The sequence below is a fragment of the Odocoileus virginianus genome, chromosome 6 (genome assembly GCF_023699985.2).
Source record: "Odocoileus virginianus isolate 20LAN1187 ecotype Illinois chromosome 6, Ovbor_1.2, whole genome shotgun sequence".
Lineage (NCBI taxonomy): Eukaryota > Metazoa > Chordata > Mammalia > Artiodactyla > Cervidae > Odocoileus > Odocoileus virginianus.
In genome coordinates this window covers 68,603,988-68,621,965 of record NC_069679.1, presented here as the reverse complement: position 1 = coordinate 68,621,965, position 17,978 = coordinate 68,603,988, and the positions used below count along the sequence as shown (strand labels likewise).

Genomic DNA, 17,978 nt, shown 5'->3' with positions numbered 1-17,978 from the left:
TGGAAGAGGCCCAGAGAAGCTGATCACACTGGGACAGAAAATTCACCAGACTAGGAATCTGGAGCCCTGGCTTCTGCCCCGGCCCTGTCACCACTCAAGGAAATGAGCTCTGAGCAACCATATTCCATTTTTCTCTTCTGTAAAGTGAGGTGGTGAAATGAGACCATCCTCGAGTCCCATCCTTCCAACTCCGGCATTTCACGAGCTCTCTCTGTCACATGCCTGGCGTGCTGTGCAAGTAACATCTGGATACTGTCTCCTCACTCTTTTGAGACTCGTAGTACTTAGGAAGAGAATTTAAATTAACAGGTAGTGAAAGTCAAAGTGTTAGTTACTCAGTGACTCCATGGATCGTAGCCCATTAGGCCCCTCCATGGGATTTCTGAGGCAAGAATACTAGAGTGGGGAATTGCCATTCCCTTCTCCAGGGAATCTTCCCAACCCAGGGATTGAACCCAGGTCCCCCGCATTGCAAGTAAATTCTTTACCATCTGAGCCACAAGGGAAGCCATTAACAGGTAGAGCCCACTCCAAATCTAAAACTTTTGGGAGTAAACAGTGGCTGGGAAGTTATGGCTGCACTCATACACATTTACACACACACACACACGCGAACTTTCTGGAAGAACTGGTCCTGGGACTTAGCTACAGGTACAGGAAACTGAAACAGGTACAAGGGAAAATAACTCAACTTCCCAGTTTTTGTCTGGCTTGTGGACAAAGGGCATGTGCCCTGTGTCCCACATTTCTGAGGTAGAACTATCTGGACTCTCTGATCCTTAGGTGGCCTATACATGCACACTTTCCAGACATTCTGGTAGGAATTTAGGATCAGGAGAAGCAAGACCAGCTACTGATCACAAATACCAGGAGTCCCAATTAGGACAAGGGCGAAAGTAGGCATGGCACTATTTCAGTACTGAGGCTGCTATGATGCAAAACCACCCAGGGGTAGATTCTGCAGAGGAAATGACACTCCCAGCAGCACCATCTGTTCCTCTTTATGTCTGGCATGATCTATATTTTAAACCTTGGGTGCAACTAAGGTCTGCCTGTAAGAGCTGTTCTAAAGAATTTTTTTCTAGACTTGTGTTTACATAGCCCCTCACCCTCCCTCACCACTGGCTGGCTTTCTCCTCAGTAAGCATGCCACTCCCCAGCCCAGCAGCAGCCTCAAGCAAGTGCACAGAACCCTTGTATACAATTTTTCATACAGAGAGAAAAACTTTTGAGAACTATAAATTACATTGATAAGGAAGGCTCTGTGGGGTTCATGATAACTCCAAAAGACATGATGATGCGATTTAGAACTGGGAGGCTTCATGTTAAACCACCCCCTCTCGCTCACCCCTTTTTAAGTAGCAGTACATGTGCACTAAATTTAGGCACTATTGCATCTATCAGCTCTCATTACTGTTTAAAGTTCTGCACCAAAGATCTGGAAACAATGCTACTGGAGAGTTTCAACTTCTTAAATATATGAAATAGACAGAAAGATAGGGCACCTCTTCTTAATTCAGGGCAATACCTTCAACACCTTACGACAAGAGATTTTGCTATACTGTTCTTACCCAAACAAACAACATAACCAAGTAGAACATTAAATCCGAAATAAAAATATGGATGCAGCTTTTAAAATAATTCCCTGAAAAATGAAAAACTGTACGCCTGCACAAAAACCATGAGTTCATAGCAGCACTGTTCATAATCACCAAAACACAGAACCAACCCAAATGTTCGTCCGCTGATGAATGGATAAACAAAATATGGTATATCTATACAACAGATTATTCAGCAATAAAGCAGAATGAAGTAGTGACATATGTTACAGCGTGTATAAGCCTCAGCAACATTATGCTAAATTAAACAAGGCAATCATTAAAGACTGCATAATATATGATTCTATTCAAATGAAATGTCCTAATACGTAAACTATAGACAGAGCGTGGACTAGTGGTACCCCTGAACTAGAGGAATTGTAGAGAAATAGGGAGTGATTACTAACGGAGTTGCTTTGGGAGGTGAAGAAAATGTTCTAAAATTAGACTAGATTATGGTGATCACTGGACAATGCTAAATATAGTACAATCCATTGCTTTTACATTTGAAATGGATGATCTTTATGACATATAAATTGTGCCTCAATTAAGTTGTTTTTAAAAAATGTCATGACAAAATAAAATCACCCTCCAAAAAGTCTCCTTGAGCCAACTTAGAAATAATCTAGATATATAAGAAAGGGTATTTAAATCACAGCTGATAGTTAACGGAATTTTATAAAACCACTAAAAATAATTATAAAAGTTATGTGTCATTACAGGAAAATGTTTATGCTGTAATGTTAGGTGATAAAAAGAAACAGAAAATTGAATGTACAGGACTACCACAGAATACATGGAAATGATGTTTGTGTTAGGATGGTAGAATCACAGTGGTTCCCCTCCTCTATTTTCTAAGTTTTCTGTAATCTTGTCCCAGCATATTAACAATTAAAAAAAAAAAAAAAACCTCAGTCTCCCCTCTCCCCTCAGTTTGTCTTGACTACAACTTAAAATGCAAAATAAGCAAAACCACCTTGTTCTCTTTTTCAAGTTCTCTTTTTTAAACTCCCATCAACTTAGTTTACTAAGATCAACTAAGAATAACCCAAAGAAGGAAGAAAGGGACGAACACCCCTTCTTTCCCATTCCCAGAAGCAAGTTTCACTGGCCTCAGTTTAGTTCAGTCGCTCAGTCTTGTCTGACTCTTTGTGACTCCACGGACTGCAGCACGCCAGGATTCCCTGCCGCTCACCAACTCCCAGAGCTTACTCAAATTCATGTCCATTGAGTTTGTGATGCCATCGAACCATTTCATCCTCTGTCATCCCCTTCTTCTCTTGCCTTCAATCTTTCCCAGCATCAGGGTCTTTTCCAATGAGTCAGTTCTTCGCATCATTAGCCTAGTCTAGCCAAAATTTCAGCAAGGAGAGTCTACACATAGGGCAATTTATGCTTTGTTTTTCAACTTCTGTGAATGAAGGCAAGTCATTGCTGGCAGGAGGCTGGATTTAGAAAGATTAGACTTTCCCCTTCTTCAAAATGGACAGAAAGAGCTTCGGCAGCACATATATTAAAACTGAAATGATACAGAGAAGATTAGCATGGCCCCTGCGCAATGATGACACGCCAATTGGTGAAGTGTCCCATAAAAAAAAAAGGACAGAAAGAAGGGGAAACGGGAAAAAACCCCTATTTGTGTCTCTTCGCTGAGGTTCTGTGTTCAATCACCAACTACAGGAGGAGAGAATCCTGAGTCATCTAATTTTTCACCACAGAAGATCCTCTTGAGTAATAAGGAACTGTCAGTCACCACCTCTGCGTCTACAAACCCAGGCTAACTTTCATCAGGAATTCCAGCCTAGCTTTCCCCAGATTAAGCAATGAGGCTCTGCCAAAAATAATAATAATAATCATAATACTTGTATATGCGTTGGGGGGGGGGGCAGAGTACACTTAAGGGCACACTGCTGCAGGTAATTTTATAAGGATCCACTAACACTGGCGACACTAGCAGGGAACTACATCTGTTTCTGCTTGAGAAAAATGCTTCAATAATATCCTGTTTCTGGAGGACTGCATGAATTCTTGGCACGCAGCTTCTGATGTTTCAAGGGTGGCTATTTTCCTCTTTTGAGATGGAGGAGTCAGGGAGGCAGAATACATCACAGGCAACAACAGAGTCTGTGAAACCCACCTAGTTTTCACCACGGTCGCTGCATTTCCTGCTCCTGCTGCACCAGTACCTGCACAGAGACTCAACCATCCCCGAGCCCTGACGGCAGCACAGGTGGCCTTCCACAGCTGCAGGGACCCAGCTCAGCAACACTGCAAGGTCTACCGAAGGAGCGGGGACTTCGCACTCGGGTATGAACCAGAAGATGAGAGAGCAAATAGAGGAATCCTGCCGGCTTCTAGGCCAAGGAACCAAGAGGGAAAGAAAAAGGACAGCATCACAGACACAGGTGAGCACAAGAAAAGGGAAACCTCCACAGGTACCCACAGGCTCTGCTGCTAAAACCTAGCCCTTGTATGAGGTGCCTCCTTCCGCAGCACCTCTACTTTTTCAGATAAAGATTTTAGAAAAAGACACCAGAACTCACAGCCAACCATGGGCACAACGGCTGCTGCCGTGAATCCTAGCCAGGGCAGGAGCCAACGTGTCTCGATGCTCAAGAATGGTCATCCCCATGCTGTCCTGAGACTGCTTCTTTGGTCTCAGATCCATAGCTGTTAGCAGCTTCCAACACCCATCACATACCCCCCAGCCCCAGCCTGAGTTGTATCCTTCATTCCAACCAATAAGGAAACAACACCAGCATATTTACGGGCCTTAGTTCTCACTGCTCTAGTTTCAAGTTTCTTGCAATGTGGCAATGCAACTTAAGAATATTAATTTTTTTAAAACTCACTCCATTAAGTGAAGCCTCACCGTGGTCAGATACGTGGGTGGACCCTAGCCTGAAGCCATCTCGACCAGGAGAAAGAGTCTCTATTAACATACAAGCATTTGTCCCAATGCTTACTCTTAACCCAAGAAGCAAGTTTGCACTCAAGTCTGCACCACAACACTCAAGTCTGCACCACAACACTCAAGTCTGCACCACAGTAACAACTGCCTTCGAAGTTAAAAACAAAAAAGGCACTGGGCTTCTCCCTCTCCTAGTCCCTTCTCCTGTTTCTCCTACTGCCTGAGGGAATACCCCCTAGACAAGACTTTCCTACTGTCCAGGCGGATGGAAGAGGGAAAAGGAATCCTGCTTGTCAGCTTTCACTGGGAGATCACATGTCAGTTCAGGAGCTCAGTAAAGTGCTTCCTGCATGGCAATTACACAACTGGGCATGCTGGGTCTGCAGACATTCATACCTCCAAGTGGGCAAGTCAGGCCTAGACGCAGGCATCACGTCCCTCTCCGTGAATCGCCCCTTGGTAAACGGAGAACTAGAGGGGAAGACAAGCACATCTGCTCTCCGGCTTTCCTTCTCGGTCTGCAAGAGGCTCTGCTAAAGGCATTCTCCCCAGTTCAATTGTTTTGGTACAGAAATGAGGAAGATTACATGACTCACGAATTTTTTTCAAAGACACAGTACTATAATTCTCCGGGCCACAGACAGATACCAGTAGTTATTTGGTTATCAGAAGAGCTAAGAATGTGGAAAAAGAGGACAAGGAAAGATTTAAAACATAAGATAAATTTTTTTCCTGGTGGATGGAAACGCGTAACACTGAATAGCAATAAACTTGAAATACGTTCTTACTTTTAAGTCAGGTGAATAATTCCCTTTGGAGGGTGCATAAGTGTGTGTTATGGGGGGGTGGGGGGTGGGGGGGAAGCTACAGAGATTGCTGCCCTGGCCATCACAAGGGAGGAAATCCCCCACGAAGAGACCATTACATGCGAGCACACGATGGAGACCTGCCAGGGGACCAGACAAAGTGCTGAGGGCGCATCGTCTGCCAGCCTGCATCTGTAATGGCTCATTCTACCTTTCTTCCTTCTGTTTCTATCTGCCCAAATTCTGACCTTTGAGCAGGCAAGCCTCAAGCAAATAAGATGAACTCTGCCATCTGACAATGGGTTTGCTCTGAGGGTTTAATAAGCACTGCAGGGTGGTGGTGGTGGCCACCGCGGGGGAGCCCTGGGATGTCTTACTCTGATCAGGGACCTGCCCCATCTAGCTGTAGGTGAGGTTTGGTTTCACAGAACACTTCTACTACAGTATCCAAAAAGCCACTCTGTGGACAGGGATTTCTGTTTATCAGGCCTTGTACCAGTACTGTCTCCTATTAACACAGTGGGCAGAACTTCCTTAAGCAGCAATGGCCACCAATGAAAATTAACAACATAATCCAAAATAAGTTGATTTAAATACTATGAACTCTGTAAGGAATGGCTGGGTTCTGTCTTATTCACCGCAGTAACCCGAATACCTAGCACACAGTGCCTGACATATATTCTATATCACAAATACTTTCGTGAAACTAAAGAAAAGAATGTATTTGAACAAGCGAATGTTGCGCAAACATACCATCAATGTGTACCCCAGAGAAAGAGATAAGGATGCAAGTGATCTGAGAAATAGCCTGAGGAAGTACCTGCCAGCAGAGGACATTCTACGGGAACAGCAGTATCAGGCCTCCTTGCTGAACTTCCCTCGAACCAGCTAAAGATTTGTTTTCGACGCTTCTTTCTCCTGGGTCTCACGGTGCCCCAAACCACCTCCTTCTCCTGACCTTCCCACTTCAGCTGCCCCCACAGTCACAATCCTGTGGGAGGGTCAGACCGACACCAATATTTGGAATTTCTAAAAACCAGAAATTTAAAAAAAAAAGTCTACATACACAAACAGGAAGTGGTTTCGGTGCGTCTCAGCCCGGATAATAATGAAGTTTCTGAGGTTAAAGACCAGAGGAGGCGCGGGAGCTCCAGAAAGCTCCGGGGCTTGCACACCTGGGCTCCAAGGTTGTCCTGCTAAGTCCACCATCGCTAAGCCGACCCTGCCCCAGCTCGGGACCCGCCGCTTTCGTTGGCCCTGACGCGAAAACGGCTAACAAGTAATAAAGAAAAGAAAGTCTCTGCCTACCTCCTCTCCTGCGACCTGCAAAGTGAGGTCTCCACCCTGAACTCCGGTCGGGAGCGCGACCCCGCACGGCCGGCGAGGCCCCTGGGCAGCGCGCCCCGGTCCCGGCCACCAAGCTCCCGGCCGTAAGCCTGCCGGTCGGTGCTCCTCCCGGCCTCGGCACACAGCCCACCCCGGCAGCCCTCCCGGCCCACGCCAAGAACCGGGGATCGCCGCCCGGGGAGTCGGGGTGACACCCCGGGGCGTCGGGGCAGGAAGCGCGGACAGCAGCCGACTCGGGGCGGCCGCCCGAGCTCCCCAAGCCGTCCCCCTCCTGGGCGGCGCGCGCCGGCCCCGCGCCCCTGACAGCCGGCCCGGTCGGGCGCTCCAGTGACACAATGCCCGGCCCCGCCGCCGCTCCCCCGGCCGCGGTGACAACTCACCGGGGGAACGGCGCGGCGACCTCCGGGATGGGGGCGCTCGCAGCTTCCGCGGCGCTGGGATCCGCTCCGCCGCCCGCGCGCGCCCGCAGCCCTCTCGGGTCTAAGCCAGCCCCCGCGCGCGTTCCGTCGTCTGGCCGGCGCTGCGTGAGGAGGATGCCGGTGGCAGGGGGGACGAGGCTGTCGCCGGCTGAGGAGAATGGAACACCGCAGCGGCGGCAACAGTAGCAGCGGCGGCAGTGCTCGCGTCACTGGGCCAGCTGTACGGCGCGGGCGGGGGAGGCCCGCGGAGGGGGTAGGGGAAGGGGGCGGGCGAGGGGCGGGGCCACGCGCGCGCACGTAACGAGCGCCGGCGTCGCGCCGCCGCGATCGTCCTGTTGGGGAAAAGGCCCGGCCGGTAGACTACTGCCAGCACGCACGCGCCGCCGGCCGGCCCGCACGCCCCGCGGCAGACTAGACTGAGGAAGAAAGGGAGTTCTTAAAGGGGCCGTTACGCCGACTCCGCTGGAGTAGACTGGGAGGAGGTGTTGCGCACTGACTGCGATGGCTTTGCGCTTAGCCTCTCCAGTTTTTCTGCTCTTATTGTTTGTATTATTATTTGTATTATTCGGCTATGATTTGTTTTTTTGGAGTACTGTAATTTGCAAAGGATTGGTTTGCTCTCCGGTCGACTAGGCGCTTTCGTTCCTGCTGCCTTAGCTTAGGACTTAGGAATCCCTCTTTCAGGCCCGTCGCTAAGCTGTTGTTTTTTGTTGTTGCGATGCCTACCAACGTCAGATTGTCCCGGGGGTAGGGGTGTAAAAATGCAGATTTAGGGTCCCTCATTCAGCTATTCTGATTCAAAAAGGCTACGACTGGAGTCTTTAAGCCGGTTAAAGATCTATTTTAACAGGCTTTCCTAAAAGGCATTCTAAAAGCACGCAACGGATTTCAAAGTTCAGAAAACTGAAGTTCAGCGTGAGGGCTGGCAGAGTTGAGACTAGAACCCCGCCGCACTCCTGGCTTTATTTCCCAGCCTGAGCTTTGTCTCCCAGGACTTATTTTCCAACATAACAGTATGCAAGCAGTTTGAGTACTTTATAGTTATAGCATCTCTCTATATATAGGTGGTCCCCCTGCGGCCATAGGAGATAAGTCCTCTGCTTGTGTTTACAGGGCTTTATTGTTGTTTTCGTAGCTAAGTCCTGTCCCACTCTTGCAACCCCATGCACTGGAGCCCACCAGGCTCCTCTGTCCATGGGATTTCCCAGGCAAGAATACTGAAGTGGGTTGCCATTTCCTTCTCCAGGAGATCTTCCCATCCCTGGGATGGAATCGCATCTCCTCTATCCGCAGGCAGATTCTTTGCCACTGCACCACCAGAGAATAACCGCTTAATGACAAAAAGTTTTGATTTTATATCTTTGTGCCTCAGGGTCTTGAATAATACTTGTCTCAGAGGTGCTCAATTAATGTTGAGGCATTCCTACTTGATAGGCAGTGCCAGAGTCTGGGCTTGGACCAGAGCCTCTGCTGCAGCTTGGGTCAGGCAGGCTCTCCTCTCAGGGCCTCTCACCTAGCCCAATTGTACTAGCTTCTCTAGAAAAGTGCTGTGAATTAACAAGTCAGATTCTTGAGGTAGTTCAAACAAAGCAAGCAGAATGTCCACCACCAAGCATACACACCTATCCCAAGGAAACCCTGGAGAAGGCAATGGCACTCCACTCCAGGACTCTTGCCTGGAAAATCCCATGGACGGAGGAGCCTGGTGGGCTGCAGTCCATGGGGTCTCGAAGAGTGGGACACGACTGAGTGACTTCACTTTCACTTTTCACTTACATGCATTGGAGAAGGAAATGGCAACCCACTCCAGTACTCTTGCCTGGAGAATCCCAGGGACAGGGGAGCCTGATGAGCTGCCGTCTGTGGGGTTGCACAGAGTCGGACACGACTGAGGCGACTTGGCAGCAGCAGCAGCAGCAAGGAAACCCTCCCATTCCGGGCCCTGCATTACTGCTGCTGCTCCCTTTTCCATTAGCCTGCCCTTGTCCTGCCTTCTTTCCTCCCTGAGTTCTGTTAAAGAGAAAAACCCACAGGCCCAAAATGGCATCACTTGTGCTAAAGCCCGTGATTCCAAAGCTAGATTTAATACCAAGCCCAATTGCAGTTTCAGTCTTCACCATAAATGTAATCTTAACGAGTTTGGAATTTTCTGGTCAGCACCAATGAGGAGCTGTCACATAATCTGTCACAAGGACCTTCTCCATTCCCCAAGAGAAGAAGCAATCTGCATAATAAAACCCTTCGCACTTCTTGCCTCCCCGCCTTTGTTTTCTTTTAACTATAGGTCCCTTGCCCCACCCTTTTTCCTGTAAAAAACCTTCCATTTTGTAAAGCCCCTTTGAATGCCCTTACAGTTGCTAGATGGGATTCTCCCTGATTCCTGAACCATTGAGTAAAGTCAATTAGATCTTCAAAGTTATTGGGTTGAATTTTGTTTTTTAACATTTTCTAGATCCAGACTCACTGCAGAAGGTGGACACCCTCCCTCCCTACTCAATTTCCTCCTCTAACAAACTGGAAAATTCTTAAAGAGATGGGAACTCTGGACCACCTTACCTGCCTCCTGAGAAACCTGTTAGAAAAGGCAGAGGAACCAGAGATCAAATTGCCAGCATCTGTTGGATCATCAAAAAAGCAAGAGAGTTCCAGAAAAACATCTATTTCTGCTTTATTGACTATGCCAGAGCCTTTGACTGTCTGGACCACAACAAACTGTGGAAAATTCTTAAAGAGATGGGAATACCAGACGACCTGACCTGCCTCTTGAGAAATCTATATGCAGGTCAGGAAGCAACAGTTAGAACTGGACATGAAACAACAGACTAGTTCCAAACAAGGAAAGGAGTACGTTAAGGCTGTATATTGTCACCCTGCTTATTTAACTTATATGCAGAGAGTACATCATGAGAAACACTGGGCTGGATGAAGCACAAGCTGGAATCAAGATTGCCAGGAGAAATATCAATAACCTCAGATATGCAGATGACACCACTAAGCAAAGAAGAACTAAAGAGCCTCTTGATGAAAGTGAAAGAGGGGAGTGAAAAAGGTGGCTTAAAACTCAACATTCAGAAAACTAAGATCATGGCATCTGGTCCCATCACTTCATGGCAAATAGATGGGGAAACAGTGACAGACTTTATTTTTGGGGGCTCCAAAATCACTGCAGATGGTGACTGCAGCCAAGAGATGAAAAGACCCTTGCTCCTTGGAAGAAAAGTTATGACCAACCTAGACAGCATATTAAAAAGCAGAGACATTACTTTGCCAACAAAGGTCTGCCTAGTCAAAGCTATGATTTTTCCAGTAGTCATGTATGGATGTGAGAGTTGGACTATAAAGAAAGCTGAACAGCAAAGAATTGATGGTTTTGAACTGTGGTGTTGGAGAAGACTTGAGAGTCCCTTGGACTGCAAGGAGATCCAACCATCCAAAGGAGATCGGTCCTGAATATTCATTGGAAGGACTGATGCTGAAGCTGAAACTCTAGTACTTTGGCCACCTGATGCAAACTGACTCATTTGAAAAGACCCTGATGCTGGGAAAGATTGAAGGCAGGAGGAAAAAGGGTCAACAGAGGATGAGATGGCTGGATGGCATCGCCAACTCAATGGACATGAGTTTGGGTAAACTCTGGGAGTTGGTAATGGACAGGGAAGCCTGGAGTGCTGCAGTCCATGGCATCGCAGAGAGTCGGACATGACTGAGCAACTGAACTGAACTGAACTAAGAAACCTGTATGCAAATCAGAAGCAACAGTTAGAACGAGACATGGAACAACAGAATGGTTCCAAATTGGGAAAGGAGTACATCAAGACTGTATATTGTCACCCTGCTTATTTAACTTGTAGGCAGAGTACATCATGAGAAATGCCAGGAGAAATATCAACAACCTCAGATATGCAGATGATGCCACCCTACTGGTAGAAAGTGAAAAAGAACTCAAGAGCCTCTTGATGAAGGTGAAAGAGGAGAGTGAAAAAGCTGCCTTAAAACTCCACATTCAAAAAACGAAGATCATGGCCTCTGGTCCCATCACTTTGTGGCAAATAGATGGGGAAAAATGGAAATAGTGGCAGATTTTATTTTCTTGGGCTCCAAAATCACTGTGGACAGTGACCACAGCCACGAAACTAAAAGATGCTTGTACCTTAGAAGAAAAAGTATGACAAACCTAGGTTTATTGTGCACCTAGTGTATGCCAGATACTTGGTAGGAACTTTATACATGTAACCACTAATTTTGACAATACCCTCAATTTAAGTATTGTCAACACCATTTTACACATGAGGAAACAGTCTCTGAGAGATTTTTGTGACATCAAAAACTACAAAGCATTGCAAAACCAGAATTCATTCTTGTTTGTTCCAAAAGTCACACTTTTTCAGCTAAATCATATCACTTCTCTTGTCCCCAATAAAAAGCAAATAATGACTCAAATGGTCTTTACATATGTCTTGATATATTTTTAAAGAACTTTCTTACCCATTGTCTCATTTTATCCCGCTCCCTCCCCTGGCCGCCGTGTCCACAAGTCTGTTCTCCATGTCTGCATCTCTATCCCATTTTCCATTTTTCTAGATTCCATATATATGTGTTAATGTACAATATTTGTTTTTCTCTTTCTGACTTACTTCATTCTGTATGACAGGTTCTAGGTTTATCCACCTCACTAGAACTGACTCATATGTGTTCCTTTTTATGGCTGAGTAATATTCCATTGTATACATGCACCACAACTTCTTCATCCATTCATCTGTTGGCCATCTAGGTGCTTCCATGTCCTAGCTATTGTAAATAGTGCTACAACGAACACTGGGGTACATGTGTCTTTTTCAGATATAGTTTTCTCAGGGTATAGGCCCAGTAGTGGGATTGCTTGGTCATAAGGTAATTGTATTCCTAGTTTTTTAAGGAATCTCTATATTATTCTCAACAGTGGCTATATCCATTTACATTCCCACCAACAGGGCAAGAGGGTTCCCCTTTCTCCACAGCCTCTCCAGCATTTATTGTTTGTAGATTTTTTGATGGTGGCCATTCTGACCTGTGTGAGGTGATATCTAATTGTCATTTAGATTTGCATGTCTCTAATAATGAGGGATGTTGAGCATCTTTTCGTGTGTTTGTTGGCCACCTCTATGTCCTCTTTGGAGATATGTCTGTTTAGGTCTTCCACCCGTTTTTTGATCAGGTTGTTTGGTTTTTTTGATATTTAGATGCATGAGCTGCTTATGTATTTTGGAGATGAATCCTTTGTCAGTTGTTTCATTTGCAGTTATTTTCTCTGGTAGTTTCTTAAAGGGAGACCAGAGCCTTTTACTTGCAGTGTTGTGCTGGAGCCTATTCAGCTGTCTCTCAAGAACCAACTGTAAAATTCCCAAGATTTCGTGTGAGCCAGTTGTTAAACACAGCCTTTATCAACAATTAAATTATATATGTAAAGTGAAATAAATTATAAGTTAGGAAGAATGTAAATTGGTACAGCTGCTATGGAAAACAGTATGGTGGTTTCTCAAAATACTAAAAATAGAACTATTATATGACCCATCAGTTCCACTCCTGTGTATTTTTCTGGGGGAAAAAAAAAGTGAAAACACTAAAAAGATAAATGCACTCCAGTGTTCATAATAGCATTATTTACAGTTGCCAAGATATGGAAGCTAAGTGTCTATAAACAGATAAATGGATAAAGAAGATGTGGTGTATATATACCACATAGTATATATATACCATGGTATGTACCATGGAATAGTCAGCCATTAAAAAGAATGAAATTTTTTTTTCCCCAAATGTTTCCTTTTGCAACACGGCGAATAGACCCAGAGGGTATTACGTTTAGTGAAGTAAGTCAGAGACAGACAAGGACTGCACATCACTTATGCATGTGTGTGCTCAGTTGCTCAGTTGCTCAGTTGTGTCTGACTCTTTGCGACCGATGGACTGTAGCCCGCCCCACTCCTCTGTCCATGGGATTCTCCAGGCAAGAATACTGGAGTGGGTTGCCATGCCCTCCTCCATGGAATCTAAAAAATTAAACAATCTAGTAAATACAAAAAAACATATTCACAGATATGGAAAACAAACTAGTGGTTACCCCTGGGGAGAGGAAAGGGAGAAGTGGCAAGATAAGAGTTGTAGAGGTACAAACTACTATGTATAAAATAAATAAGCCACAAGGATATTTTGTAGAGCACAAGGAATATAGCCAATATTTTGTAATAACTATATATGAAATATAATCTTCACAAATTATGAATCACCTTGTTATACACCCGAAACATATAATATTGTACATCAGCTATACCTCAATAATAAATAATGGCATTTACATTACACTAAAACAAAAGTTTTAAACTAATACACACTCAAAACATATCACTTCCTAATTTTACTGCATTGTACTCTTATCCATGCTTTCAAATTTATTTACATCTATTACGCGTGGATGCTGGAAACACTGTATCATATTATGCTATTTGGGCTTCCCCAGTGGCTCCGCAGGTCAAGAATCTGCCTGCAATGCAGGAGCTGCAGGAGTCGGGGGTTCCATCTCTGGGTCAGTAAGATCCCCTGGAGGAGGAAATGGCAACCTACTCCAGTATTCTTGCCTGGAGAATCCCATGGACAGAGAAGCCTGGTGGGCTATAGTACATGGGGTCTCGAAGAGTCAGACATGTCTGAGCACATATGCATGATGATGAATATGCTATTTAGCATCTCTTCCCAATTCCAGGTTCAGTGACATCTCATTAATAACTGAAATCAGACATGGTGAAAGTATGTAGAGCACAGAAATTAGTAAACACTACAAATTACCCCCCAACTCCCAGAACAAGTTGGTAAACATTTACCAGCATGTGTGTGTGTATAGAAGTCACCATGTAGGAACAGTGAATCCAGCAGAGATGGCCCAGGGTTGGATACACTCCCCATTAAAGACAGTGAGTGAATGAGGACAGAGAACATGTGGGTTACCCCTAAGAGACAGCCTGACCCCACAGAGTCTCCATTTTACGGGGAAGGTTGGGTGGAAAAGATTTGATGCTCCCAAAGTGTGTTGGGCTCATTGCCTCCTCTGAGGTGCACTACGAAGATCTTGTTTAAATTCCCCTGGCAGAGTTGGATCCCCAATTACCAGGGAAGAAGGGACAGGAACCTGAGAGGAAGGTTGAATGGAAGAGGGATGGCCAGTCCCTGTCCCTTGTGAATGCCTGACCTCTAGTGGTGAAAATGAGAATGCAGGTCTCTGCCCTTCAGTCTTTTTTTTTTTTTTTTTTAATTGATTTAATTTTAGTAGGGAGTGTAGCATGCAGCATCTTGTTTTCCCAGAAGGGACCAAACCCATGCCCCCTGCATTGGGAGCACAAAGTCCTAACCACTGGACTTCCAGGGAAGTCCCGGCCCTTTAGTCTTACGGCAAGATTCTCAAAACTCCCTCCTTGGAGCTCAGCCACGGCATGCCCTAGCAGGAAGCACAGGACAGCAGGGACAATCTCTGTGGGACAGCAAATGGACCATGGACAGAGCCTCTGCTTCAAACCAGAGAGTCTCAACTGCTCCCTCTAACCTATACCTCCTTTGGATAGTGAGTATTTTGTAACACCCTCTTACTGCTAATACTTTGGCCACCTGATGCAAAGAGCCAACTCACTGGAAAAGACCCTGACGCTGGGAAAGACTGAAGGCAGGAAAAGGGGGTGACAGAGGATGAGATGGCTGGATGGCATCACCAACACAATAGACATGAGTTTCAGCAAACTCTGGGAGATAGTGAAGGACAGGGAAGCCTGGTGTGCTGCAGTCCATGGTGTCGCAGAGTTGGACAAGACTTAGTGACTGAACAATAACAACAACTTACTGCTATGAGATGAAAATCACAGGTACCATAAACTGCCTACACACATACCTGCAGAAATTAAATGCATACATATGTTACCAAAAGAATATTCACAGCATCATTATTTGCAATAGCTCAAAACTGGAAACAACTCAAAAGTCCACCTATAGCAGAAGGGATAGATCCATGTGGTGTGTCCATCAAAGGAATACTACACAATGACAAGAATGAACAGACTTCCAGTTCACACAACCATGTGGCTGAATCTCACAATTTTAACTGAAAGAAGCTGGATACTAAAGAAGCATATACTACATGATTTCATTTATATAAAGTTCAAAGATATATAGGCAAAATGAATGTAAGGTGTTAGAAGTCAGGATGGTAGCTAGTTACCTTAAGGGTGCATTGTGACTGGAAGGGACTTACGGGGTGCAAAGAATGTTCTGTTTCTTGATCTGAGTCCTGGTTATACAAGTGTTCATTTCGCAAAAGCTCATAAGGTATATACTTATGATTCATTCACTTCTTTGAAATTCATAGTTGTTCAATACAAAGTTTACTAATAAAAAAAAATCTATCAATCCAATGCTTGCATCTAGAATCATCATAACTTTGGTAACTATAAACACAGATGGATGTAGGTATATGGGTTTAGAGACTCAAATGCCTTGAGCAATGTTGCTGCCTGTTGATTTTTATGAAATGGTGAGTTCTTTTCAGCAGTTAGTAAAAAGAAAACTTTCTTCATTTATGTGATTGTTGTATTTCTGATGGTTATAAACAGGCTTTTTTTTTCCTGCATAAGCATCCAATGGAGCATACAACAAACTGTAATTTCTTACTATGCAAGGCTGCTCTGTCCGTTGCTGACCTACTAGCATCCCCTCACCCACCTTGTCAACTGTGAAATGGGTATGATGGCAGTATCTACCTTGTAAGATTATTGTAAAGATTAAATAAGTTCCTTTCAATAAAGTACTTGGAAGAAAGCCTGGCACACAGTGAGAACAAAGTAAGTGCTTAATATTATTTTTATCATTCTGACTTCCTGTTCAAGGGTCGCTCAGTCGTGTCTGACTCTTTGCGACCCCAAGGAGTGCAGTACACCAGGCTTCCCTGTCATTCACCATCTCCTGGAGCTTGCTTAAACTCATGTCCATCGAATTGGTGATACCATCCAGCCATGTCATCCTCTGTCGTCCCCTTCTCCTCCTGCCTTCAATCTTTCCCAGCATCTGGGTCTTTTCCAATGAGTCAGTCCTTTGCATCAGGAGGCCAAAGTATTGGAGTTTCAGCTTCAGCATCAGTCCTTCCAATGAATATTCAGGACTGATCTCCTTTAGGATGGACTGGTTTGGTCTCCTTGCAGTCCAAGAGGCTCTCAAGAGTCTTCTCCAACACCACAGTTCGAAAGCATCAATACTTTGGCACTCAACTTTCTTTATGGTTCAGCTCTCTCATCCATACATCCATCCATATCACTCTGACTACCCCCACCCATTAAATGCCAATGGTACTGTTAATCCTTATAACAACCAAAAATACCCTCATAGTTGTCCAAACAACTCCTAGGAGGTGACACTGCCCATAATGAACCATGGTTTTAAACCCACCAGATGACCACGACTTTTAGGAAGTAGCAGCAGCATTCATTCATTCATTCATTCGTCTACTCACCAACCATATGTTAAAGACAACTTGTTTCAGGCCTCATCCTCAAGTTGCTACCAGGCTGAGTGGGAAGACAAAGATGTCCACAGATAATGACAACACAAGATAACAAGTGTTCACATAGACTAGCAAATTGTCTATCAGCGATGCTGGCCTCCTGTAGAGGAGTGTGGTCTGCTTCGGTTTAATTTTTTAATTTGGTTACTAGTAATTGAAAAGGAGATTTTGCATAAAAAGCAAGACTTTTTGCTTCTCTTCTAAAATCCAAAGCTTTGTACCCACTGGGCCTGCCTTTGTGTGTCTGGCTGAGATCTCTGCATGTGCCACAGTCTCTACCTGGCCTTCATTTACTTTCCCTGTCTCGAGGACCCTGGAGCTTGGGACCACTGTCGTAGATCTGTCTGCTGGTAGCTATGGGAACCCCAAGGAAACTGAAAAGTCTCCAGGATAAGCAGGTGAATGAGTCTTGAACGCTCATTGCAGGCATGCTTAGTCATGTCTGACTCTTTGCGACCCCACAGACTGTAACCTGCCAGGTTCCTTTGTCCGTGGAATTTTCCAGGCAAGAATACTGGAGTGGGTTGCCATTTCCTTCTCCAGGGGATCTTTCAGACCTGGGGATCGAACCCATGTCTCCTGCATCTCCTGCATTGGCAGGCAGATTCTTTACCATTGAACCACCTGGGAAGCCACCTTGAGTGCTTGTTGGGAGGCAAATAAAGAGGGAAAGGACAGGGATTTCCCTAGCGGTCCAGTGGCTAAGAATCTGCCTGCCAATGCAGGAGGACCCAGGTTCTATTCCTGGTCTGGGAAGATCCCACATGCCATGAAGCAGCTGAGCCCTTGTGCCACAATTACTGAAGCCCTCAAGTCTAGAGCCTGTGCTCCACAAACTAGAGAAGCCCGAACACCGCCACGTGGAGTAGCCCCTATTCACTGCTGCTAGAGAAAGCCCATATGCAGCAATGAAGACCCAGCACAGCCCCAAATAAATCATTAACTATAAAAGTTAGACAAAAAAAGAGAGAGAGAAAGAAAAAGGACATTTCACTGGAGAAGGAAACAGTGTGTTGAGCGGCTGTGCTCTGAAGCAGGGGCGCTCCTGAGGACCAGTCGCTAGGACATGGAGGCATGTGGCAGAGACCTTGGGCCACTGCAACAGTGGGTGGCCTGGAACACTTTGGAACCCAGGCCAGAACTTGGAAGTCCCCAGGTCTGAGACCAGCCTGCTGTCTTTCTCTGCATACTTGCTTGACTTGAGAGAGTTCAAAATCAGAGCGAGTGCCAGGGCTGATGTGCTGTCAGACACTGACCAGGGTCCTTGCACCTGGGACTGTCTACCACAGGTCTGGGACTGGGGCTCAGGAGATGAACAAGAAGCAA

At 45.5% G+C, this 17,978-nt stretch overlaps 1 protein-coding gene and 1 non-coding gene across 4 annotated transcripts in view; one reads left to right on the top strand and one right to left on the bottom strand.

Moving 5' to 3' along the window:
- The window catches only part of SUSD6 (sushi domain containing 6), a 93,590-nt gene extending 86,267 nt beyond the window's left edge, over window positions 1-7,323 (bottom strand). For 2 of the 3 annotated variants that reach the window (XM_020904905.2, XM_020904904.2), the window contains exon 1: window positions 7,043-7,323. The gene's annotated coding sequence lies outside the window, so the exon portion shown is untranslated. Of the gene's footprint in view, window positions 1-6,623; window positions 6,714-7,042 lie in introns of those variants that run through there. The other variant, XM_020904908.2, reaches the window with a different exon arrangement.
- Window positions 3,092-3,194, top strand: LOC139035751 (U6 spliceosomal RNA). The gene has a single exon (XR_011488469.1). It is a non-coding gene; the product is annotated as a U6 spliceosomal RNA (small nuclear RNA).
- Window positions 7,324-17,978: the final 10,655 nt, after the last annotated feature.